The sequence below is a fragment of the Sturnus vulgaris genome, chromosome 13 (assembly GCF_052056855.1).
Source record: "Sturnus vulgaris isolate bStuVul1 chromosome 13, bStuVul1.hap1, whole genome shotgun sequence".
NCBI classification, from domain to species: Eukaryota; Metazoa; Chordata; class Aves; order Passeriformes; family Sturnidae; genus Sturnus; species Sturnus vulgaris.
The window spans coordinates 6,038,586-6,065,706 of NC_142255.1; the positions used below are offsets into that span (position 1 = coordinate 6,038,586).

The following is a 27,121-nucleotide window of genomic DNA, read 5'->3' on the forward strand; positions in this document are numbered from 1 at the left end:
ATATTTTTTTTGTTTGCTTGTTTGGATTTTTTGAGAGTTTGTTTTTATTTATTTGTTTTTTGTTGTTATTCAGGGGTTTTTCTTTTCCATTAAAAGTATGATAAAGCATTTTTTAAAAAATAAAAGTAAAGTTGTTATTTCCTATGCATTTAACATATATGTGTAGCAAGTATATGTGACTGACAACTAGAGTCAGTGTCAGAGAGTGTCATAGCACTGTAAAAAAATATGCAATTCGCTCTCACTAAAGGAATGGGAAAATATTTGCCTTTCTTTCCACATCAATTCCTCAATTTCTCTATCAATCAGATCTTTTTAAACACTGAAACAGCAGCTCTCCCCCCTGATTTCACATCAGCATTTTTGTGCCTCCTTCATTCTTGAAAAATAACCCTGCCATGAAACTTTTCTTAACTTCTTTGTCTACAAAAACTTGGCAGGCATTAGACAGAAGGTGTGTTGAGAGCCTTCCTCTCAGACTGCCCAGCTCTGTGTCTTTGTTTCCCTGTGCTGCCCCTCCTGTACCATCATTTGCCTCTCATCTTTTCCCTAAGTTGCAGGACCCTGAGGGGAAACCATGGTATCATTCCATATCTGTGGAGTCCTGCACAGTAATCTGATTTAGACACCTGTCTAAATAACAGCATCATCAAAATCCTACTGCTTCTTGCAGACATTTAGAATTACAGTCTTTCCTTCAGTTCTGCTGTATTACTGGGGATTTCATTGCAATAGTTTACTGTAAAGAAATTAATTTAACAGCATGTGTTACAGTTACAGCCAAGCTGCAAGAAAGGATTCTCTGCTCTGCTTGCTCTGAAGTCTGGATGAATGATCTTGCACCGTTGTAAAAGTTCCCCATCTTAACCTTGACCTTGGCTGGCCAGCCAGCTCACTGCAAAGTTAATTAGGGTCGGTGCATATAAAGGACATCCTTTCCTAGGTGCACAGTAATGAGCTCAGCAAAATAAAGAAAACAACTCTGCTGCAAACACTCGGAAGTCAAATTCCACATGCTCACAGATCAGGCAGGTCAAAGCCAATTTGTTATGACTCTCATTTGGAAATGATTCTTTACAGATGATATTTCAGTTTATGATCTAAGTGTTGTTCAAATAAGAGAATGCATAATCCTCTCAAAACAAATAATCAATAAATCCTCAGAGTCTTGCTTAGCCTTTCCAAATTATACATTTTAGGCAACAAAATGAATGGAATATTTCAGCCCAAATTGATAGGTTTTGAAAATAATACAAAGATCTATCTAATGCATCTTTAACCAGGTTCACAGTAACCTGCACTCATAACACTTTTATCTGCATCTAAGCAATGCTAAATGAGGCATATATTATCAAATTTTAAAAGTCATAAATGAAAGAATATTGTTAGAACTTTTTAAAAGCTATGTCCCCACAGTATTGTTCATGGATTTGTCAGAACTTAAATGGTTTATAATTGAATAAATACCTTAAAACTTGATTTTGAACTAAATTCTGTAATTTGTGTGACTTTTGAAACCATTCATTTTCTTTGCATATATAATGGGGAATTTGAAGTCCCTAAGCAAATGCCAGATAATTTTAATCTGTATTGAAAACATACTAAGGTTACACCAGTGCTTGCGTGTCTTTTCTATTTGTAGTTAAGTATAACAGAGTCATAAGCACAATCTGAAAAAACAGCAGTGTTGATAAATCCCTGGTTGTGTGTACCAGAAGAATAGCTCTTGGTCTGGTTTGGCATTTAAAGTCTGACTCCTTTTCACACACCCAAAACCCCCTACACATTCTAGTGCTAATACTCAACACAATAGGACTAATACCAGCCGATTAGAACATGCTTCAGTAGCATAATTGTCTAAAGGCAATGAATATCCTATAAGTTAAATGATGACACTAGGTTATATGAAATCCCAGTTAGCTCAGCAGAAAAGAAGAAAGGCTTTAGAGATATGAAACTGTCAAAGCAGACCATTCATAAAGGGGTATGATTTCCTCTTTGCTTTTCAATCTCATTTTTAAAACAGCTCCTTAAACCAGCATTTGAAAATCTGTCTGTTTCTGTACACAAAAAGGCTAATTCCATACCCAAGTGCTTGCCACCTGATAATGTAGCAAATGCATGTCAGTCTCACAACCACCAGGAATCAGCTTCCTGTGTTTAGCCTTCTGGCCATTTAGTCCTCAGAGGTTACCTCAGTGACAATGCTATGATACTGTATTTAAATGGCTTTTCAACAAAAACCAAAGCGATTTTTCACACAATAAAGTGAACCTTCCTAAGATATTAATTTATATTAGTTAATGGAAATTTTGTCTAGCCACTGCTCTTTTATAATTTTACAAAGTGTATGTCTATATTTTGAGAGGCTCTCCTGACATTTGCAATCTCCTGTCCTTTGTAAGAAATTACCTCTGAGTCTGAAAAACCCTTTGGGTTGGATTGTGCCCGTAGGTCCAGAGGCAGGACAACACAGGCTGAATGAACAGTGCTCTGTCATCTCCTTGGTCTCTCTGCAGTTCTGCAGCCCAGGGAATGAAGTGAGACTGGAGCAGACGGATGGAAAAGCCATCCAACATGTACTTCACAGCCCTGTGGAAGTCACCTGGAAATTACAATGTCACTTATGACTGTACTACCTGGTCAAACTTGCTTTACAACAGGTACTAGGGAAAGAGTAAAACTTCTTCCCCAAGACTTCTTGTAGGGCTGAATTTATAGCTTTTTTATGGAGGATGCTCTGTGTGTTGTAGATGAGTGTAAAAACACATGAAAAGCAGGAGTGAAAACATTGACTTGGACCCACTGGTCACCCACCTTTGGGAGACAAACCTTTTGAACTGAATATTGTAAATTGAACTGGCAACTGCCTCTGTGCCTTCTCCTTCTCAGCACAGTCAAGCTGTTCAAAACTGCAGCACTTACAAAACAGAAACTGAACTTACTTCGCATATTGCTCTTGCAACCAAGAGTTTTAGAAGCAGTAGTAAATTTTGAAGAAGTGCTAACCTGACGCCACTTCCATAACAATTGTTCTCACAGAGCGCGTCAGCAGCAAATTAGAGGAAGTCAAGGCAAAAGAAGGGGCACACAAGAATCTCTGGCTGCAACTGATTCTGCTACTTCTTTGTTTAATCATAATTCCAAGTGTCGGAAGTGGGTGTAGCAGGAAAAGCAAATAACAAGAAGCTGAATGATAGATTAAAGCTCTTTTTAATTTGGATTTGAAGTTTAACCATACTACCATGGAAAATGCTGTGGCACTCTTGTTTATTTTGATGCAACTTTTCCTAGCATATGACTAGGAAAAATATTATTTTTAGCATAGCAATTAGGGATAGCTAGAGCAACCTTACAATTTTTTGTTGTGAAGGAATTCTTCATGTTTTTCCTCTGCGAGGATAATTTTCTGTATGGTCACACCCTATACCAAGAAACAAGAAATAAAAAGCAACAGAAAAAGAAAAGGGGAAAAGGGAAAAGGAAAAGTGAAGAAAAATCACCCAAGCCTGCTATTATATTTCTTTAGGTCCAGTGGTACAGCACAACTACCAAATCACTAAGAGGAAATACACAGTGAAAAGGTACCCGTATGTTTAAAGATAATCTGTCAGATGTTTTTGAGGTCAGGGAGCACTTCTATAGAACTGGGCTTTTCTGGCGGGCTCAGCACAAGGAAAACAAGATCTAAAAGTGAATGAATGAATGAATGAATGACTCCTCTTGTTGGCAACTCCCATGAATCATGGTATCATGATCACAGCAAGTGCAACATCACTTTTAAAGAGAAGTCCTATACTGTGTCTCTGCTGAAACCCACACTAAAATCTCTGGCAAATAAACTACATTCTTTCAACATGAAACAGCATGTTCAGATTCATCAATCTGACTGAGTTTTAAGACGCTACTAAGATTGAAACAGATCACTTCCCCTACTCAAGTATAATGTTAACAGTGTGGCTGCAATTTAGCCTTAACACAAGTTCCCAATGGAATTGTGTTTGTATCAGCTCTAACATGGATGTAACCTGCTTTCAGTCAGAGCACAATTTCATTTTAAATGGATTGTTAGCCAGTAATTCTGGAAGTAAATCTTAGAGAAAAATTAAGCTACAATCACCACATGCTTTTCCCCCAGTATTCACATTCTTCACTTGCTCTCATTTATAAATCAATGGACAAGGCAAACTAAGTCTAATTGTGATCAGTGATACCCTCTCTATAAACTCTGCATTGGAAAGTAGTGCAGAGCAGGGAGAACTACAGAATACCAGGTAAGAAGGGGATCTCCAGCATTACCTGGGCTAACCCAGGCTGACAACACTCTGAAAGAGGCCACTTTGAAAAGAGAGATGTTGCTGCTGTAGAGAAAACTGTAGAAAAAGCCACACAGAACAACAGTGAGTTCACACACTCGCAAAGCTGCTGATCAGTGAAACTGTCAAACCCAGCTTTTGTTCATGTAAACAGAGGAAGACTGTTCCTATAACAAACTTGCCCCAATGTGCCCTGCAGGGATTCATGTTGCAATTCTTTATCAATTCCTGCCAGGCATTATTCTGCCAGCTTGTAATCCTATAGGAGGAGAAATCTGCATAAAGAAATGCTCAGGAAAGAAAAAGTGCAATGGCTCGACTTTCTTCATGCCATACATGCCAAAGCACTAAGAAAGCATTTTGTAAACATGTACTTGGTAACAAACTGGAAAACCGGAATCTATTTTTTTTTTTAATTTGCTGGCTGTAATATATACAAAGGGCTGGATTTAAAACCTTTCAGAAGGTGGCTTGGTCACTTCTCAGTTACAATGTGGCACTGCAGGAATAATCAAAGAAGTTGGGAGCATTCTGGAGGAAGCTTTGAGGGAGCATCAGTAAGGTTTTGAACAAAGACGGGATCAAGATGTTAGGGTAGTTATGCTTCTCATTTTCCTAAAACATCTTTGTTATTTAGGTACTAAGTATCAATTTGCTATGGCAGATGCAACTATGTACTAAGAAAAATGCATATTTATTTTCTCATGCATTTCAATTACTTGGAAAGTAAACATTCCTGCTTTCACATGCATATGTGCATACACACAGCTTTGCATTTCTCAAGAGTCTGAGTCCACTCTGCTTTGGGAAACACCACACAGCCTGGGAGAAAGGGAATGAAAGGGGATTCCAAAGACAGCCCAGCTCCAGTGAAAATTGCCTGCACCCTTACAGAAATGGCACGTTATTTTTACATTAAGCTCATTGAAGGAGAAGAGTGAAAAGTATGCACTTCCTGTTCATACTTCTAGAACATTTCAAGACAGGTTTTTTTTTTCTCCTCCAAAGTCATTCAAGCACAGCATCTATCCAAAAAGGAATCTCAACTCTGGCTGTCCTAATCAAACCTTTATGGGAAATTCCAAAAGACAGTTTGCAATGACAGCACTTACAGTTCCACTGCATTACACAGACAAGTTTACTTTGACAGAAGCAACAACCAAGATTTCCACTGCTGTTCATCATAGTGGTCAGTGGCTCAGAGTCCCAACGAGGATCAGTGACAAATGGGGTCCCTCAGGGGTCTGCATTTGGACCAGTTTTATTTAATAACCTCAATGATGACACAGACAAAGGGATTGAGTGCACCCTCAGCAAGTTTGCAGATGACACCAAGCTGACAGGTGCAGTTGACAAATATGAGGGATAGAGCTATCCAGAGGAACCTGGACAAGCTGAAGAGGTGTGACCATGGGAATGTCATGTGGTTTAACAACACCAAGTGCTGGTGCTGCACCTGTGTCCAGGAAACCCCCACTATCAGCACAGGCTGGGGTGAACAGATCAAGGGCAGCCCGGAAGAGAAAGACTCGGGGTCCTGGTGAGTGAGAGGCTGAACATGACCCAGCCATGTGCCCTTGCACCTCGAAAGCCAAACATTGCCTGGGCTGCAGCCAAAGCACCATGGGCAGCAGGGGAGGGAGGGGATTCTGCCCCTCTGCCCTGGAGAGACCCCACCTGCAGTGCTGCATCCAGCCCTGGGGCCTGCGGCACAGGAAGGACACAGAGCAGGAGAGAGAGAGCCCAGAGGAGCCCACCAAGATGATCACAGGGATGGAGCACCTCTCCCAGGAGAAAAAGCAGGGAGAACCAGGATTGTTCAGCCTGGAAAAGAGAAGGCTTCAGGGTGACCTAATTGCAGTCTTCCAGTACCTGCAGGGAGCTGACAAGAAAGCAGGAGAAAGACCTTTTTTACAAGAGCATGGAGGGACAGGACAAGGGGAAATGGCTTCAAACTGGAAGAAAGTAGGTTTAGATTATATATGGAGAAGAAATTCTTTATTGAGAGAGTGGTTGGGCACCAGCACCATTTGCCCAGAATAGCTGTGGATGCCCCACCCCTGAGGTGTTCACGGCCAGGCTGGCTGGGACATTGAACAACCTGATCTAGTGAAAGGTGCCCCTGCTCACAGCAGGGGGGTTGGAACTAGAATGATCTTTAAGGTCCGTTTCAACCCAAACCATTATATAATTCTATGATCTTCAAATGCATATCAATACTGAAAGCCCTAAAAACAAGTATTTTCTGGTCTCTACTGCAGTTCATAGAACGCAGAGAGACAATTAACAAGAATGTCCAAATACTGGAAACAACCCTTGCCCTAGACAAGTTGCAAGCTGTAATGCTCCCTATCCACCCTACATGAAGAGCAAGAGGTTGACATGTGAATCAATTAGTGTCTGACAACTCCATTTAGTCCTAAACATATGCCATCATCTCATTCTGTAAATGTCATCTGCAAACTGTTTCTTCTCCCACCAGGCCCTGTGCAAAGAAATTACTACTAGGATTGCAGGAAACCATGTATGGCATTTAACCTCAGGAGAATATGGAGGAAAGGGTAGATCAGTAACTTCACAGTACTTACATAGAGAATGAAAAGCAAGTGCAGCAACTGAGCATTTCCAAAACTATTCCCCTATGGCAAAGCTATCACAGCCATCAGATTTTTATTGTCCAAAATGCCACATCTGTCTGTGGAACTGTGTGGGATGTGGTGATACAAATGTGGGACAATGCCACGAAAAGAGGGAAAGGAAAAGAACACGAGAGGAGTCTATCTAAATTTTCTGCTTTGTCTGTACTGGGATACTTAAATTAATAAAAATGTTTGTGCATGACTCAGAAAATAAACAGAGGAATGAACTACCTCCAAACATATGAACTGATATTTGTTATCCTAAATGAAAATGAGAAAAGGAGGTCTAATATTTTTCACTGTGTACAGTGGACTGGGAGGGTTAGATCCATCTCTTTCTTTCATAACTTTGGAGCTTTTGCTACTTCTTATGTAACTGGGAAAAGGCAGTTACATTAAAATATCATTCCCACCCAAGTTCAAGCCCCAATACCTGAAAGTTTGCCAATTTTTTTTGTGTATCACTAGAAAATAGCACTGCACTATTTTCCAGGGTTGGTCTGCCACTCCTATGTACTTTTCTCCATCCAAATATTTTCTCGGAACATCTTTTGTTGTGGTATTTTTACATCTTTCAGCATGGGGAAAGTTTATCTTACAGACAACTAGCTCAGGCCATGTTGAACTGCACAATTTATTTCCCAAGTATAAATACTGCTGCTATTGTTTGCAGTTGAAGACATAAATAATGCAAAAAAGCGCTACTAAGTATGCACAAAGTTTGATCCCCTATGCCCAAAACATTTTAAATTTTCATAACTCAAAGCAAATATATTTTTGCTATCACAGTTGTTGGAAAAAAGTTTCCTTTAAACTACTCAGGATTAGCTTCACTGTCTATTTGTATAAAATGTCAGCAGGGAGAAGGTGCAGGTGTTACTAGAAACGTTCATGCTTATGATCCAGTCAGCCAGTCGGTTTCCCTCAGGTCAACACTGGATAGGGCAGTAAGGTTCTGTTTTCAATCAGATAAAGGAAGAAGTATCTTGGAAATGCATGGGCATGAAAAAGCAATCCATACATATCTGGGTATCTATGCATACAATGCATTAGCAGGTCATTTAAAAAAAATTAATCACTATCTTACACTTAATATTTTCCTGAAGTCATAAGTGCTCTCTATAGCTGTCCCTCCCCATTAAACAGTGACAATGTTGCAGCCTAGAGGTAGCTTCTTTTCAGTGATGGGTGAACTGATTTTTGTGTTTTTTCCTTGTATAATTCATAAGTTAGCATGACCAGAGTGTTGAATTGCAAAAGTAGGACATCTGTCACCATGGGGAAGCAGTGGGGGAGTACGCAGTGTGCTTCTGACAGCTGTGGGCTTGTTTGTGGTCACTAAAAAGGTGCCTAATTGACTTTTTTTTCTACTTTAGCATTCCAGACATTGGGCTGTGTCATCTTTCAAATTTCTTCTACAGAATATAACCTTCCTGAATTCTAGTCAGTCATATTCTTTCCCAGCTTGGCCACTGGATCCTTCTTTTGAGTTCCTGGGACTCACTGAAGCACATTGAATCCCCTCACAACCATTCTTGTCTAGCAGATAATGCAATATCTCAAGTTACACAACCACTGCAGAGAACAGGAGCTGGCTTAATTGATTTTTTGTAAAAGGATGAATTCCAAGTTTGCTGCTAACATAGGCAAAGATGGGCTGAGCTGCAGTGTCACAAGTACAAAGGCATGAAGGAAAGCATCACATAGGACAGAGTAATCAGACACAGCTGCCCAGGTGAAAGGAAATAGAATGAGGCAGATTTATTTCAGTACATCCTTACTACAGGAATATCTGGCTACTTATATTAGTTCTCTCTGTGATTCTCAGTGCGATCAGCAGAAAAAGCTACACAGATTTTATTAATGACATATATATTTTCAGTCTCTTTTGAAGTTTGTGTCTTATTACTGCCAACTTCTTTCTGCCTCTGCAAAAGCAGTGGGAATCATGAATATAAGTACTTCGACCTTCGTGTTTGTTAACAGTTCAGAAGTACTGCTGCTTTCACCGGCACAGCATCACACAAGTACGAGGACCAGGAGACTCCAGCCCAGGAAACAGTCGCTTCCTCAGCTGCTGAGGCAGCTCCATTGGTGACCACACACGGTAACACAGACCACGAATCTGCTCCATGGAGGCATCCAAAATGCGGTTCTGCTTTGAGTCAGCTGCATAGGATGTGCTCGGGAGATGTGCAGAGATTTGCCCTGTTCGGAGGCACAGAAACCCACACAGAGCCTGCAGCGCAAAATGCCACGGGGCGTCAGAGCACGGCTCACGGCCGGAACTGGCGGCAGCACGGCAGGACACACGGACAGACACACGGACAGATACACGGACAGACACACGGACAGATACACGGACAGACACACGGACAGACACACGGACAGATACACGGACAGACACACGGACAGATACACGGACAGATACACGCACAGGGAGCGTGGCCATGGCAGGACACACGGACAGACACACGGACAGACACACTGCGGATCCTGCCCGGCTCTTCCCCAGGGCTGCAGGCGATGAGCAAGGGTCGTAGCAGGAGGGGCTCCAGGAGCTGCCTCGCCACCAGGCTGACATCCAGCATGGCCCCAAAACCTCCCAATGGCCGCAGAGTGAGAAGCAATTTCAGCCTGGGGACTTTGTATACTGCAGTCTCCAAGACTTTGTATCCTTGGGCACCATTTCACCCTCACTATTTAAACTGAGAAATAGGTAATATTCCAGGAACAACTACGTGTCAGGCAACTATCTTCCACAGCAGCACTTCAACCACACCGTTTGAGAGAGGAAGTCCTGTGAACCTCTGTATTTTTATATTCCACCTTTTCCCAGGAAGCACTTTTGCTTATCTCCATCTTTTTTTCATCAGTAACAAAACAAACACTTCAGCAATTCACTAAAAACAAACTTCTCTGCTGGAGATCAGCTTTGAATCAAATTTTGATGTCAGTGAAAGGCAAGGAGCTTGCCTGCACCCCAACATGCACAAAGCTGTTTCTATTTTTGTACTCTACCAATTATGTGGCTTCTTTGCTACTATTATCCATGCTTTTAATACTGTCTTGTACGACACCTTCTCCATTTCTGTAGGATTTTTGGCCCCTTAGAACACTCAAGATAGGAACCGGAAATACCCAATATGGAAGAATACACATTAAAAACTGGAAAATTCTCTCAACACTCAGAAAATCAGCCGAGGTGTAAGAAATTTCTTGATGATGCTTCTTATTTTCCAAAACAATTATATACCTCCCCCTAGGGGAATCTTAATTGCTCTGCCTACACTAAACTAAAAGCCCTTTTACTTAATGTAGTCCATGTCTGGGAAGCATACTATCCCAGAGAGATGCACTTTTTCCATGTACTCTAATGCAGTCATTCTCTGAGAGCATCACCCATCTTCTCAGGCTGTGACTTCTAATCATGTTCTCCCTCTCTTCAAAATATTCTAGGCTGGAAGTCTGAAGGCAATCATTCTATGATCTTGTTTACTGTCAAATTAAAACAGTAAGTGATAAAATTGATTTAATGTCACTTTTAAGGGAAGATTTCTACTCTATGCTTTAATAGCCTGCAAGCTGCTACAAGGAATATTTTTGTAATGTAACTAGACAAAGAATTCATGTTACATCATTCATATGAGGGAGTTCAACTCACATATTTCATTCCAGTGTACTTGAAATAACAACAATCAAATACAAGCTTGCCCTACACATCTTATCTGTACATCTGCCTGGACACTGAACATGCAAGAATGCAGCTAACCCAGGCACATTGGTCCTGAGGAAGCAAAACGTGGTTAGCTGTTACTAAGAGCTTACTGCAGAACTCAAGGTGCCCACAGCAGCTCTCAGTAAAGATTCTCAAGCAGTCAAAAATCACTGAAGTGTTTTGGTGCAGTGAGACCCTCACCAGGACATCCCAGCTGAGTAGCTGGTCCTTCTAGTGCCAAAGCAGCATGACAGAAACTGGGCAGTCACATGGATTGTAGAGCTCCTGAGTGATACCTCTGTGTAAGGAACAGCCTGCTAGGTACTTTTAGCAAAACACTCATTTTAGACATTAATGTAAGTCAACCATTAAAAATTATTTGCTACAGTTACAGTTTGCCTTAAGATACAACATTTGGGTTTTTTCAATAATATGGAAAAGGTACACGCAAGAGATTTAATTACCTTACCATACAGGCTCATATTTCACATACCTTTATCTCATCAACTAGAGCAATAGTTAAACATAATTTTGTTAGTATTCAAAACTTCTCCAAGTTTCTGTTTTAGGGAAATACACAGAAACAAAGAATTATTTTAACCCGAATGCTGAAAAAATATTCTTTTTCCCTATCAAGTACTGACTAGCTACACGTTTATCACTCACAGTAAATCAACAGACCAGAATGAGTTTTTTAATAAATGAACCATGAAGCCTAAATAGAACTTGCTGTTTTAGCCTCCCAGTATGACCACAGAAAATGATGTTTAAATAACCAGAGAATCATAGAATTAGAGGCTGTAAGAGACCATCTAGGCCATCGGAGCTTGATTGACAGCCTGAAGGACAAATTCACCCAAGCCAAAGTCCATTCCTTTTTCCCAAGAAGCTTTGCAAGGAGCAAGCTGTGAGTCACAGGAATTGTTCTGGTGGTGCTGCACTGCTCAACACCATCTTTGCTGGGGACTCACATCCCTTACTAGATGACAACAAATGACCTGGCAAGACTGTACCTGACTTGGTATGAATCAGGTAAGGCTCTAAAGCAAAATCCAGCCTTTATTTCATTAATATATTCTGTATGATTTAGTCCATTCTCCCCCCGGGTGTCCAGATAAATAAAAACCACCTTCCATAGGTGTTTTTCAGACTTGTTTTCAAAAATCTCCAAAGCACAGTACATGCACATGTACCTCAGCACAAACAGCAGTTCATGACTTTGCTTAAACGTGATGGGGGATTGAAGAGAAAATGATGCATTTTGCACTGACCTGTGTCAGTCCCTTTTGCTGCAAACAAAGCACTTTTATCTCTGACCCTACAGCCAGTGGTCCTGGGGAACAATGGGTGCTCGTTCTGTTTCAGCAGCTTTTCACCTATTTGAAGCTGATGTTTCTTTTCTTCCCTTTTCTAGGTTTAGCAAACCCCATTTGGCCATTTTTTGCAAACATTCTGGATTTGCTGTACATTAAGTTTCCAGTGTTTTCCTCCTAAGAGCAGAGTCAAAAAGCAAGTGCCTTACTCCTGACCTCAGAGGTCACATTAATACATATGATATTGGCAAGCCTATGAATATATTGCAGAACAATGTTTGCTTTTTTTTGAAACAGCATCACAGTGTTGGCACACTCTGCTTGCAGCCCTTCACAATTCCCCATTCATTCTTCACATTATTGCTGCCAAGCAGTTATCCTTCATTTAATGTTTTGCATCTGATTTGCTTTTGAGTTTGCAGAATTATATGTTATTGATCTCGGGTTATTTCTTCAATGAATTCTAAATTCCAATCTATCTCTCAAAGAAAGGATTTAGAAGCAGCTCCAGGTTGTTATCACCCAGATGTTTTATAAGCACACTCACTGCTCCCTGACACTGTGCATGAAAACTGCCCCCAGGGGGATGGAAGGATTTGCTGAAGCCCATCTGAACCAGCTCCCCTTCCTGGCAGCAAAACCACTGGTAGCTGAATGCTGAGCACGTTTTTTGAACAGTTTTACAGTGGACTTCTATTTTTACCTCATCAGATTGCTAATCAGAATGCTACACAGAGTTTGGTTCAAAAGCCCACTAAAGTCAGATATATGACAGCATTTGGACTTGCTTTTATCTACTTAACTATTGAAAAAAGCAAGGAACTTGCCCTGATCCTTGTACATCACAAAGGAACATTGAATGTTTTTACCTCTTTACAGTTCTCAAGATGGATGTTCAACAGTTTGGTCTCTTATCCTGCTGATGCTAGTGAAACTCTTTGGCCTAGGATTCCTCAGCTCTTCTTTTTCTCCTGTCTAAAAAGAGATCCAGAATCATGTGCATCTCCAGACCACTGGGACCTCTCCCCCAATCCTCCATGGCTTTTCAGAGATAATTGCTAATGCTTCAGAAATTGCTTCAGCTACTTCTGTAAGTAGTCCAGGATGAGTTCCATCAGAAACTGTCAACTTGAATACATCCAACTTACCCAAATGAGTTTATTCAACTTATTCTCCTCCTGTTCTAAACTGCCTTTTATTCTCTGTGAAAATCCTGCAGCCCTCTCTGAGTCTGTTATCTGTGCTGGTGGTGATGACTAAAGGTAAGTTAAAATCCATGTAATAATAACTGAAATGTCTGCCTGTCATATTTTAAATTTGTCTTAAAATAAATATTAAATACTTCCAAGCAGAACAATTAACTCTCTGAATCTGTATCCACAACAAAGCAAATTAATTTCTAAATAATTTTAAAAGCTCTTCCTGCTTTTTGTCAAAGTATTTCTTTATAACTTCCAACTATTGAGAGACATGGAGGTTAAACCACAGTTACATAATCTCATTTACACAGTGATATATACTTAATTATTAATACAGCACTATCACCATTCAATGTCATTTCTACCAACAAATCACAAGAAAAACAGCACACTGTCACCAGGTTTTCATTTCTTTGGCTATGTACTATTTCATTAGTTGTAATTTTAATTTTGAGACATTATATACTGTAGATTTATCTAGCTAAAGCCTTTAAAATATTTTGCCAAACTGGTGGATATAGTGATTTCTCCCTTGCTCCTATCATTGTGTCTCTCTCTGCAGCCTGCAGCACACATTAACAGTTTTCCTTTGGCAAACTCTTTACTGTTTTCCAACGAGAACCATACTTCACAACTTTTCATTTGGAATTGTTAAAGCAGTCCTTTGGCAGATAAGGTATGTAAGTTACACAGAAAAAATGTTAAAGGCAAACTTCAGTCTGTACACCCTTTGCCTATTTTGATCCAGATATATAACAGCAAAGAGTTTGTATCAAATGTGATTACTCATTTTAACAACATTTCTGTTGATATTTTGAGCAACTATTCATACCCTTTTGAAATTAATGCAGGAATTAATGCTTTTCAACCATATTTACTGTTGGTTTGAAAACTATTTACAAGTGTGAGGTCTCAAGACCTAATTCTAGAGTTAGAATTCTGACAAAATAAAAAACCTCTAGAACTGCTTTAGTGCTCTAATTAAATGTAATGTGTCATTAACCTAAAAATATTTATTTCAAGTTTTACTTGCCAAAAAAAAAAAGAGAAGAAGAAAAGTCTTGAGTTGCTCAAGTGTCCCAAGTTTTTCTTTTTACCAATGAAAAATACCTACAGAAGGTGTTTGTATACTGAGATGATAAACAATGGCTAAAAATCACATGGAAGTTCATGTATTCCTTTCCCTCCTTATGTTGATCTCCCTGGAATCAGAAAAAAAAAAAGATAAAAATTGATAGAAAGAATCAGAGTTAATATGAAAAAAGCCTGATGGATTTACAAAAACTATGTGAATTCAGATACAATTGTGTATATTTTCAGAATTCTTGGCACCTGGTCATAGCAACTGACAGAGAGTATAAACCTGAACCTGAATTACTCTTACTTCGTTTGAGGAACGGAACCAACGGGCCCAAATTTCTTTAATGGAGCAGATTTACCAATGAGCTTCTTCTCCAGAGGCAGCCGCAGTTTCTCTTTTGCTTTCTCATGCCCTGAGTTTGCAGGAATGACTTCTCAGGCAGCTTTGTGCTGATTTCTACTGTCCCGGGCAGTGGAGTGATCACCTGGGAGCTGTGGCCAGGGCGCAGTGTCAGCAGCTCGGTGCCAGCCCCCCGTGTGCTGAGCCAGCACGTCCCAGCTGGTCCCTGTCACCGCCGCCTCTGGCTGCAAACATGCTGTGCATCCACACGTGTCAAAACGCCTCTCACGGCAGAGCCTGGGCTTAAACAAGGGAGACTTCTGGACAAGCATCTTTCAGGAGCAGTTCATGTTTTATTTAGCAATATGCTGCTTTAGAAATCACTTGTCATCATGCAGGGCTCAGGAGCAGGAGTGGAGGGATGCATCCATGTATCTTAGCTGCTGCCTCTCCACAAGGGAAGGAGCACAAGTGAAAATGCTAAAATGGCATGGGTACTCTCATTCTGTGGCAGATGGACTATCACTTACCTGCAGCATAAATGCTGGTAATGTGTAAGGACTTGGAGAATTACAGAACTCTCTTCTTTTTTCCTGCTGCTCCCAGCAGCAAAATTGCATTAGAAGAAACGTGAAATGTATTTAATAATTTCATGGTATGACCACCTCTTTAGAAATTTAAGCCCATACTACTGGCTAATGAATGAGAAGTCCTGAAAAGATAAAGAGATTATCCAGAAAAGTCTCTTGAGGAAGCTGAGAGATGATAGACACAAGAAGAGTCAAAGCATATGATGGCATACATGACAAATTCCGTATCAAATTTGTGTTTTCACACAACCTCACTGAGAGACAGTAAGCAAGGGAGACTTCCAAAGGGAGGGGAGATTTAATTTTCCTGTGCAATTACAGTGCACTAGGTAAAAGGGAAGTGCCAAAATAGAATTTGCTTCATGTTGTGTTTAATTTTGAAGAGTTCCCACCACCACTGCTGTTCTGGGAGTAATAAATGGAATGTGCAACATGACCTGGAACCATCTGACATAGTCCCCATGCATGCACCTTCTTTGTGCTCTTAATGAAATCTTTTACACCAATCCACATATAAATAAGCTTGATTCTGACTTTCTGCTATTTAAGAATAGAACAAGGGTACTCAGTCAGCACCCTGAACAAAACAAGCAAATATTACTTAAACCGTGCAATTTCCCACAGGCTCTGCTCAAAATTGCTTTCACAAATCTTTTACTCAATTCAGAAACAGGAGTGTTTTGTGGTGAGGGATAAAACTATATCCCCATCTACTGTATGTACACTGAAACAGTTATTCTGCCATCTGGAGGATTTTTCTAACGTTTCAGAAAGTTTCAATCCAAATATAGTCGACTTTGCACAGTGCTTTTAAATTACATATTAATAAATATTCCATAGAATAGACATAAATCATCAGGAATTAAATCTAGGGGGTGGATTTGTAAAGCCAGAGTATTGACTCTCTCAAAATTAAAAAAAAAAAAAAAAAAAAAAAGGTTTACTGCTCCTACTTTTGTTTTTTTTTCAGGTATTTTTTGTTTTGTTTTGTTTTTTCCCCAAAGCACTCTCCTTTAGTGTACAGACCCCTGGCCCAGAGGTCCAGCAGCATCCTGGATGACTCTCCTGTTGTCCTGGTGAACAACTATTTGCATGTTTCCTTCCTTTGCTTTGTTTATCTTTTATATTTAACTCAGTAAACTCTCCAGGGCAGGCACACAATTACAGCTCTGAGCACCACCAGAGGCTCTCACCAGCTGAGGTCTCCCAATGCCAGCCCTGCAAAGAGCAGCAAACAGCAGGAATCTGTTCCATGGCACTGCACCACTCGGGGTCAGAGCTGCTCCTTAACACACAGCTCATTTTCAGTCTCTGAAGAAGGACTTTGCTATGGACACAAGAAATCGGATTTGTACAAAGAGAGCCTGCCTTCTCAATTTCTCTATCTAACACAGATTTTGGTATAGTTTTTCTTGAGCTACTGCTAGGGAGGGCTAAAGGAGAAGATGATATTCTCCTCCTCTGCAGGTATGTTTTTTCAAGATAAAGATGACTGCTAGGTAATGAAGTCACTTCCAGAAAGTTTTCTGCAATCTACATCAGAACTTTTTCTTCTAGTGCCAAACAACTGGCAAAGGCTGCAAATGTTACCACTGAGCCACTGGAGGAACAGAATATTCTTATTTCTTCCTCAATAAAACTAAAGAATAATTACACAGAAGAGGGGCAATTAATTGAAAGAGAAATCACAGAGACAAAGCTTTGAGAGAACGCTGCAGATATTAGCTAATTTTTATTTGAGACTAGAGCAGTGCAAGGTAGGACTGTTCTAACATAGGACTCAGAAGTCTCCTCTGAAATAACCATACAAAAAGTGGTTCCCAAAAATCAGATAAGGAGTGCAGAAGCTCTGTCTCATAGATTTTATATTAAAAGTAAGCATACTAAAAGAAAGACATGCAAAATTTTAGAAACTGTTAAAGAGGTTTACCTAACATATATAAGCTGCCATTTTTTATATGACAGAAATGTACATTTTGCTCTCTATATAAGATTGGAAATAATAATGTTCCATGCTAGACCATCATTGTGGTAATAGCAAATTAACCTAAAGACAATCTAAAAACCTCTAGTTGTGTAATATAAATATAAAACAGTAAGGAGGTGTCTGCAATCTGAACAAAGTGCTTCAACTCAAGAGATTAAAATAATGAGAAAAACAAAAAAAGAAGAGATATCAGTAATTAATTTTGCTTGACCTCTTCTAACTTAGAAACCATTATTAGCACAACACGTTTTTTCCCACTTGCCTGTGGAATTGTGACTCTCTCACCACATCTTTCTTACAGATACTGAACAAATTCTAACAATTCCTCAACTTCTAACAACAGTTATGGAAATTTAATTTGTCCCTTTGCATTTTTGTATCCTGGAAATGGATTTTTACACTGAAGATTCAAATATCTGGATCTACCATACTCACACAATCTCACTGACAAACAGGGGAAATTTGGCATAGGCCAGTAGCCATGGTAGTACTAAACTATCTACAGTTACAATGAAAATCAAAACACAAAACTGCAGCATGAGGTGAAACTGCCAATCCTGGAAACTGGTCTTAGGCATCAGCTGTACAAAGTAGTGGAAAGATCCTTTATATTGCAAAGATAAGCCTTATTTATTTCTAAAAACGTCTAGAGATTATAACTGTGATTAAATTAAGCCAAAACATCACTTTAATAATGTGCTTTAAAACTTCAAATGACATAAAAATTACAATCAAAATCTAAAGAATATAAAATAATTTTGTAATTGAATTTCCGGCTATTTACTCTCTTATACAAAGAGACATGCCGTGACTTCAAATTCAACGAAGCATTTCCACTTCTGAAATCACCCTGAAATACAAACTGCAAGATATTAATGGAACACAGGATATTTATTCTGCTCGTGGAATCAACTTGTTGCTAAGTGTTAAAGGAAATGTGTACCATTATTCCCTGTGACTCCACCTTTCCCTGTGGGAATAATTCAAGGAAAGCAAAACATCACCTTTCTACTTTCGCTTCATTTTACCTTTCCTTACCAGGATTCTTCTTGGCAGGCCAGTAACAACAATTTCATTGTCCCAAGAGCCATTCCTGGTGGAGAAATTTTTTGACATGCAGCTTTCATTCCATGCAGAGCCTTGTAAGTAAACCAGAGCTTGGAACACAGGCCTGCCCAGCTCCTTAACAAAGCCCAGTGACCAACTGCAGAACTAACAGAACGGGAATGCCAGGAATCCGTGGTATTTCATCATCTGCATAATGGTTCTACTTAAAGACATCCTTCAATGTAATTGTTTTTAAATGAGATTTCTATCATTTTTTTATCTTTCAAATGGATAAAGACTTACTGCAAGCAAGTACTTTCTAGCATTTTTTCAAGAGACACTTTGCATTGATCACCTGAAGTCAAATGTACAATAAAGAATTTTTTTCTTCTGTGTTTTCTTTTAAGTTAGTCCTTTTCCCCACGCAGTTATGATCAGGGTTGCTTTTTGAAAAGTGTGTCTTTCTGTTCTTCAGTCTGTTTAATCACTTCTCAATATTTCAGTGTTATTGCTGTAAGCCTTATTTTATTACCTTTCTAATTTTAGGGTCTGTTTCTCCGTATCAGCTAATTTCAAAAAAGATTGTCTTAGCCTTTGATTATCTTCTTGCTTTTGGAAAAATCTTTTTCCTCAGCATGCCACATATACATCTTAGGCCTTATACTTCCCAAGTATTTCACTCAACCTCAGTGAAAATAGGGATGAAATACTTTAGTTGATAAAATAACACAGGACAAAAGATACCAGTCGCATCATCAGCGAAATCTTTGGTTCATATGCTCAAATGACCTAGAAAAAAATCATGCATTACTGAGTTATCAACTGACAGATTCAACAGAAGCTACTTTTAAGGGTGGCATCTTGCCTTTTGGCAAGAATTTTAATTTTTCACTCCATGAGCATTAGCGATAAATAAGTGGGACGATTAAAAGTAGATCAAAAAGTAGAAACTTAAGTAAAAAGCTCACTAAGCACCAGTCCAACTGCTCCCAAAACCTAAAAAAGAATCTTTTCTATGGGATATATTTCAGTGTTGAAAATAAACAGAATGCCTTTACTTCCCTGACTAGTTTTACACACTTTATACCTCATCCCAAACTCATCTAGAGTGGGTGGATTTCACAACTATCTGCACCTTGTTACCTAATGGATTTTCTTGGGAAAAAAAATATCGTGGGAAAACATACTTGGACTCAGACACAAAATAAAATGGACAAAATTCTGGGAACTTCTTAAATTTTCATTTGGTGGTTCTTCAGTTGTACTAATATGTAACACAGGCCAATTTTTAGTTTCACTGTTAAGAGCCATGCATATCTTCTGAGAATACAAACCTGGCATATATTTTGAATGTGACTGTAGTCAGAATTATTTGTTTAAAGGGGGCAGTATATGCCCTTAAACACAACCATCATGAAACCTCTGATTTTACATGAAGTATAAACCAAATATTATATCAGTCTGCTGCATCTACTTGTCCCCTCTTTTTTTAAAAAGAAAATCTAAATGGAGTTGGCATGTATCACAAAATGTTTACAGCCTTTGTGGGTCTCAATGGCATGTTTTTCTACCAGGGCTCATTCTGTCATATCTAGAAAATTTATTTTTAGCCAATGGCAAGTTATTTTGGTTTAAAAGACCAGTCTTAGTACCAGTACTTCACTTGTCTGTTGCCAAGTTTAGATACTGTTACTTAACAGAAACTTCCTTGGTATCCTAAGGACACTTGCAGTTCATCAGCAGCACCATCAGCAAGCTCATGTCTCTGCTGGAGCAAGGAAACACCCACGGACACATTAAGGGGGCTTGTTCCTCCATTTCCCAGCAGAGAGGGACAAACCTTCTGCCTCCTGGTGCTGTGGTTCACTGGCTTTTATTTCTACTCCATTTCAGAGCAGGAACTACTCACTCACTGAGGTAGTCTAGCAGAATAAAGAACCAAGTGTTAAATTAGGAGTATAAAGCCTCTAATTTCTCTTAAGATTTACATTTCCATTCCCAAAAGAGAGATGAAATTTCCAACTCAGCAGCTAATGCAGCAATAATTGAAGGAATGTTTCGTGTGTTGATTACTTCCCAGATAGCAAAAAGCCTGTGCAGGTGGCTAAACTTACTGGATCAATAGTGAATACAGATATTTCAGATAACTGGATTGACTCCTTAGTGGATGGCTACTGTCACCAGCATAGCACTCACACCTTGGCCAGAATTCCTACAGCAGAACACAGCAAATCAAAGCAGGAATGTCTCTGATTGTCACCACACCACTTCAAAGACAAAATACAACTGTGGCTGGTGTTTCTGTGTATATGAGAATAACTCTGCTGTAGTGTTCTAAATTAATTAAACTACCTTCATACCCAGTTTAGTGTAGACATATCTAAATCAATTTAAATAACACTCAGAGGAATTAGATTCATCCATTAATTCATTAAATCAAATTAGAACTATATAAGTGCTGCTGAAACAATTTTAATTGCATTCAGAAAAACTTAATCAATTGCATTATGTGAATGTAAATTATTAATCTAATGATTCCTTTACTGATTGCTATAGATTTGTTTACGAGTAAAGCACACATTTTATAATTGGCATTTTGAGCCAAGCCCTGTGACTTCTGGTTTCCATTCATGTGCACACACACACGAATGAATGCTTGCACCCATCCATGGCAATCTTTAGCCAAATGCCTTGGGGTTTTTTTTCAGACCCGAAGAATGAGCTGCTTCTTTTTACCAGGGTTACAACTGGAACCCAGCAGGAACAGAGTCACAGCACAACTTTTGAGTTGCTGCACAAACTGGACAAACTCGCTTTAAAATTTGGCATTTAAGAATTACAATTACCAATAATGGGACATCAGTTGCATTCTGGACTGTATTTAGCTAAATCTATCCCTGAAGAAGACAAAACCCCTACATTTTACAATGTATAGAATTGCATTAGCAACTCAGCAGACATGTCTGTTGTGATCCCTTGGGATTTTTCACAGGTGTTTCTAAATTTCCAGTGTCAGGGGATGCTTCAGGCCTCTGCACACAACACAAGTGGTCAGACCCCTGAGTCTGAGAACAGCCCAGGGCCACCTCCTGCCTGTGCCCTGCAGGCAGCCAGCCCCAGCAGAAATAGAGGTTCAGTAATGAAAATAGGAATTGTACTTTTCTTAGGGTAAAAAAAGGAAACTGCCAATTCTTCAACACAATAAAATCGTTACATCAGGTATCTGCTTCTGATCCTGCTTATACTGGAACAAGTTAGAAAAGAGACCACAATGATGTTACCAATCGAAGACTATAAAATACAATGAAATCACGATTAAATAAGTTGATTCTAAAGACAGAGAAAAATAGCTTATTTTAGAAATGCAAATAGCTTCTAAGTATTTTGCAAAAAATGTTTGCAAAATTCAGCTCCTAAAAAAACTACTCTAATATTACATCGTATGTAACATATAATATTAACAAAATTACTATGGTAAAAATCTTGGCTTCTAACAGGTGGTTATTTAAGAATTGGATTTTAAACCTAGAGCTCCTTCTCCATCTTGTAAATTCTCAAACTTGTTTCTGTAGAAACACTATTCCTTTATTCAGCAGAGCAAAAATGGAGATCTGCCAAACTGTTATGCAAGATAATGAAGCAGTTTCTCAGAGGGTGAGAGATCACATGAAATCACATGCACTACAGAAGGATTAAAATTTCAGGAATGTTGAAAGTTTTACCTTTCATTAACTTCATAAATTACATGACATTTTAGTTTCAAATAACTACTTTGCTCTCAAAGTTTTAAGAGTACATAATAAACTAAGGACTCATGTTTTCAAGACCTTATTCTATTTTTACTATTTTTCACATGGGCAATTCAAATCCTAAATGGAAGAAAAAAGGTAAATTTTCTCTAACAATGGAAAATGCTCAAACTGAAGCACAGTTTTTTATTTACTCTTTCTTCTACTGATAAAAATTATACAGATAAAGCTAATATTTAATGAAAATCCAGATTTCTATATCAACACAGATTTCCATATTTGCTATGATATATTAGCTTATATTTCAAAGGCTCCTTCTTAGCTTGTATCCCTATTTTGACTCTGCGTGTCAGGATACTTTTGCCCACACAAAACTTTATATTTCAATTTCAAAAGACCAATTTTGTCAAGGATTTTGTAAGTAGAACCTAATGATATAGTAGTATGAGTAGTCATATGATATAAGCACAGAACTGATACTTCACATAGCACAAGTCACAGGAGGGCTCATACATATATTTTACCATCAATCTACAAAAAATTTTCAGTAGTTGTCCCTGCTCCAGCATTTCCTTACAAGAAGTTCAAAATTTACCTTCAGTATGAATCACTTTTCTATGACCTGTTTATGAGCTGCACTAATCAGTCTCCAGCAACTCAAACAATTCAGTCCTGAAGGGCCTAACAAGAGGAAGTTCTCATCAAAAGATCACTGTGATGATGTCATGGGAGGTAGACATGGTCTTCTTAGATGATGCTTGGAGAGAAAAAAGATGTTTTAAGGCTATTTTTTCCTTTGGCACAATTAAACTAGCTTTTAAGTTCACGAGCTTTACTTTTAGAATACATAATAAATAAATTAAGATTTTGCAATTTTTTTAACAGGAAAATGTACACCTTGAGACCAAACACAATAAAAGGAGGCACATTTTATCTTCTATCATGAATCTTAAGCTTTTAAAGCATTAGTTTTCCTATATACCACTAAGTAGTCAAATAAAACCACTAAAAGAAAATTATACTTTAGCTGTCCCTTTAGAGCTTTTTCCTACACTGGAAGAGACAGTTCTTTTAAGAATTAATTATACACATGCAATTCAAGGTACTGACTGTCCCAAGCCTGCAACACACTGGGGTGTACAGGCTGTACCCAGTTCCAGCACACTCACTAAACACTAACAACTGGTGTACAGCTCAGGAATCTGCCAGAGAGGTCCCACACACTGCTCCTCACTGCCCCACAGAGCATCCCAAACCCCAAACCCTCTATCAGAGTTATGGGCTATCCCTTCAGAATCACTTTTTACTTCAAGTAAGACCATTACAAATAAACACTTAAAAGCCTCCTAAATTAAAAGCTCCAGATCTCAGCCCCAGCTCATCATGGCTGGTGGCAGATGAGAAGCCTTACATCCAAGGACCAGTGAACCAGTATTCCTCCTGGGAATCTCTCAACTTCTAAAAGGTGTGTATTTTATTTATTTTAAATAAACAGACTCTGAAATGCATACAGAGAGTTCAGTTGAGACTTCTCTGAGCTAGATAGCTTTTCAGTAATATCAGTCCATAATTATTTATTTAAGATCTTCCAGTATCACAAATGACTTCCAATTATGAGATGTACAACTTTACATCCTATTCTACAGGTAACCTGACAGAAATACATGACTCTGCTAAGCTCAGAATTTTACCAATATAAGATACTGAGATACTTGAGAAGACAGCTGCCATAGTATTAAACTAAAACACACAGCCACTGATACTCAGCTTCTTGGCAAGAACTGCTTGACAGTGCAGAAATAGGATGCTGGTCTGCTCAGTCATGTGTCCCTTTAGACATTGGTAATATTTTGTCATTTTGCCAGGATTCATTCATGCCTTTTGGATATGATACACCACAGCCACACACACACGGAGATGCTCTGAATCAACAGTCAGTTATTACCTGACTGCTCTGCAGGTCAAAGTTTAAACAAAAACAGAGGGGAAATGTTGCAGTGGGATAATTATATGTGCAATGGATCAGTCTCAGGGTTTCCAGCTGAAGAATTGCAGACCATTCTCAAGTAGGCAGAGCATTAGAGAGTCTCCCTGTGGAGAATCTTGTGCTGGCAAGAAAGAGATGGATTGGATGACCTAACAGGACTTTTCCATCACTAATATGATTCTCTGAATTTCATGCTTTTTGACAGTATTACAAGGTTCGACAGGCATTTCTCTTCAGAAGAGGGATTAAGGTCAGTAAGAATCAGCATCAACTAAAAAAGTGCACATGAGGCAATTGTGATTGCAGTAGGCAAAAAGACATTCATAGTCAGGAAAGTATACAGTGATTGTGTCTTCTGTACATGCTAAAATCTATGATGGAATCAAAGATCTACATGGTTTTCCTCTAATAGGAAAAGAAGACAGGTGTAAGATGCTATAAAATAAAAGCAGTAAAGGTCATACACATAGCAGAGGCACAAAAAATAAATACTGATTTTTAAAATGGGTTTGGAGCAAATTGCACAAAGTCATGTTAATGAGTATCCACCATTGAAAGCTCAATGCCTACTAAGAATTGAAGCTGAACTTCAGAAAACAAGATTTGCTGTAGAATCAAAGGAACACAGGAAGAGATTTCAGAAGACCATGAAGTATCTTTATTTCATTCTCATCTGTGCTCTTTCACAGGGATTATCACAGGGATATGCTGTAATCCCCACTAAGGCAGTGGGATAACATACCATAGTCAACAACCATAAGACATAACAAACTTGAGCAATCTATGCCAGAGGGACCAACGTGTGGCTCTTGAGCTACAATAGTTCTGAAGCAGCTCAAGTCAGCTCTGATCTGTCACAGGGTCAGCAGTGTGGCTGTCCCAGAAAGCGGCTGCTCCGGAACTGGAGTGTGACAGTGAGTCACTAAACAGCTTCTGAGGTGCTTGGTCACCATCCAACCCAGCTGCACTCCCATCCTACTATTTTTAAAGCTGCCCTTCCTTTCAGTTCTCTAAATGTACCAGCAAGATGCCCCTGCAGTGTCCATGCAGTGTTATATAAACAACAGATAACAAACCCAAATATTGAAACTTTAATGTTGGAAATGTTGACAACACATAGTAATCAGTGTAGAAAGATTAATTATGTAACTATTATACTCCCATCACCATATGATGTTACACATTCCATCACAGAGATCCACTAAACTTCAAAGAGAATCCAATGTGAGAAAAGAAAACGTTTAATCTTCTGACACAGAAGATTGCAGCTAAAATGGTACTGAATTTGTGATGGCATCTCATCCTTCAGTAAGTTACCTGCATGCTTAACGCTAACATGCTTCTTTTCCAAACTCATTTATTACTTTCCACTCTCTATAAGAAGGAATTAATCAAGTTAATTTCACCAGTCAGTTGCATAACTCTCAATCTACAGGCAGCTCAAAAGCCAAGATAAGTGCATCTACTTGGTGAAATCACTAGTGTTTTCAGGAATCTTAGATTCTACAGAGGTAAAAGAGTCAGAAATTTTCCAGAGAATATTAAGAAATTCTATGAATTATTTTGTCTCAGAATTTACTCAACTTCTAGTTCTAGGTCACTGTTTTTCTTTCACTAACAGTTTTAGATTTTGTTTAAAGCACTCCCAGGTCTACAGTTCAGAGTAAGAGACAATATTATTATTTTTTTCAAAGACAGTCTGCAGGTTTCTTCATGACTCCTGCTGTACAGCATTCTGCTGCATTCCAGGATATAATGTGAACTTAGGCCTTGAACTGATATTAAAAATGATTTATCTGCAACATAATTTGACATTTAAGACAATTTACTCATAAAACGGACAAAATTCCTTATGTCAGCAGATTTTGTAGTTTTCCTTAAAGAAACATTATTAAAGGAATTACAAATTCAACGCAGGAACCATTAGCCAAGACAAGGAATGAAGCCAGCTGAGGTGAAAGAAAACTTGGTTCAAAAGGGTTTGAAAATAGTTTCTATACATATTTAAATACTCTGGTATGTGTGTGGGCTGGGTTAGATCTCAAGGGAAAAGTAACGAGATAAGCCCCTTCTTGATGGTAAAGGTAACTGCAAGTCAGCAGCTTTGTGATTCCAAACTCCCTGGGTTTTCCCATCCTACTGTCTGCTGCTTGTCACGTTGTAAATGCTGGTGAAAGCAAAGCAAACTGACTCAAATAAAACAGGAGTCTTAAAAAATTTATAGTATTTCAAGGATTTCCTGTAATCCAGCCATTTAGAACAATAACTGGCCATCTTCCTATTAGTTTCACAATTGTATCAAAGATATATTCAGAATAAACAGAGGTTTCAAGCTGGATGGACTGGAAAGCAGCAGCAAAGCTGTGGAGGTGCTCAGAGGAAGGAGCTGTACTGTGGCCCTAGCACCCATCCCACCAAACCCAAGGGTGCTCGCTGAGCTGTGCCTGCACATGTGGCACACCCTGTGCAAAATCTGCAAATTCACACCCGGCCAGGTGCCCTACTGCAAATGCCCAAGAACAAACCTCCACAAAAGCACATTCCAAAGGACAATGACAAAAAGGGGAGCATGGAGAAAAGCCAAATTCTCTGCTCTCTAACCTCTGTGTCAGACCTTTCCATCAGCCACCTTTGTTGCCATCTGCCAGGAGGGTGTGATTACCAAATGTTCCAACTGACATTGGTGGGAGCAATACTCCAATTTTTAAATTGCAATAATCCACTTCTGAGGATTCCCTCCTGACTCTTCGACACCAGAAGAGAGCAATCTCATTTAGAGTATTGATAGATTTAAATAAAATCTATTAAAAGTGAAGCAAGATAGCACTAATAAGGTCTGAACACTATGTGGCATTAAAAAGACAAAAATAGCAAAGATTACAGAAAATTGAACTAAAGGATTTGCACTCAATGTTTGGTATTTTTTTTATTTCACCCTTCATTTATATTATTATTAGTAGCTTCCTTTCTGTTGAAGCAAGGAAGGGAGTGGTAGAGCAGCAGAAATAAAGGCAATGGGATGGTGAAAGGTCCTTATTGAGCAAGATGCCTCACTTTGGTTTTGCATGTCTCTATGCTTGTAAAAAGAATGCACAGGATTATAGGTTTGCTGTTTGCTAGGAAATAAGAAATATTGCAATATAGTTTGCCGTGGCA

General features: G+C 38.9%; 1 protein-coding gene across 9 annotated transcripts in view; it reads right to left on the reverse strand.

Moving 5' to 3' along the window:
* The window catches only part of TJP1 (tight junction protein 1), a 158,757-nt gene that overhangs the window by 104,112 nt on the left and 27,524 nt on the right, over positions 1-27,121 (reverse strand). The gene's annotated exons all lie outside the window — the stretch shown is intronic.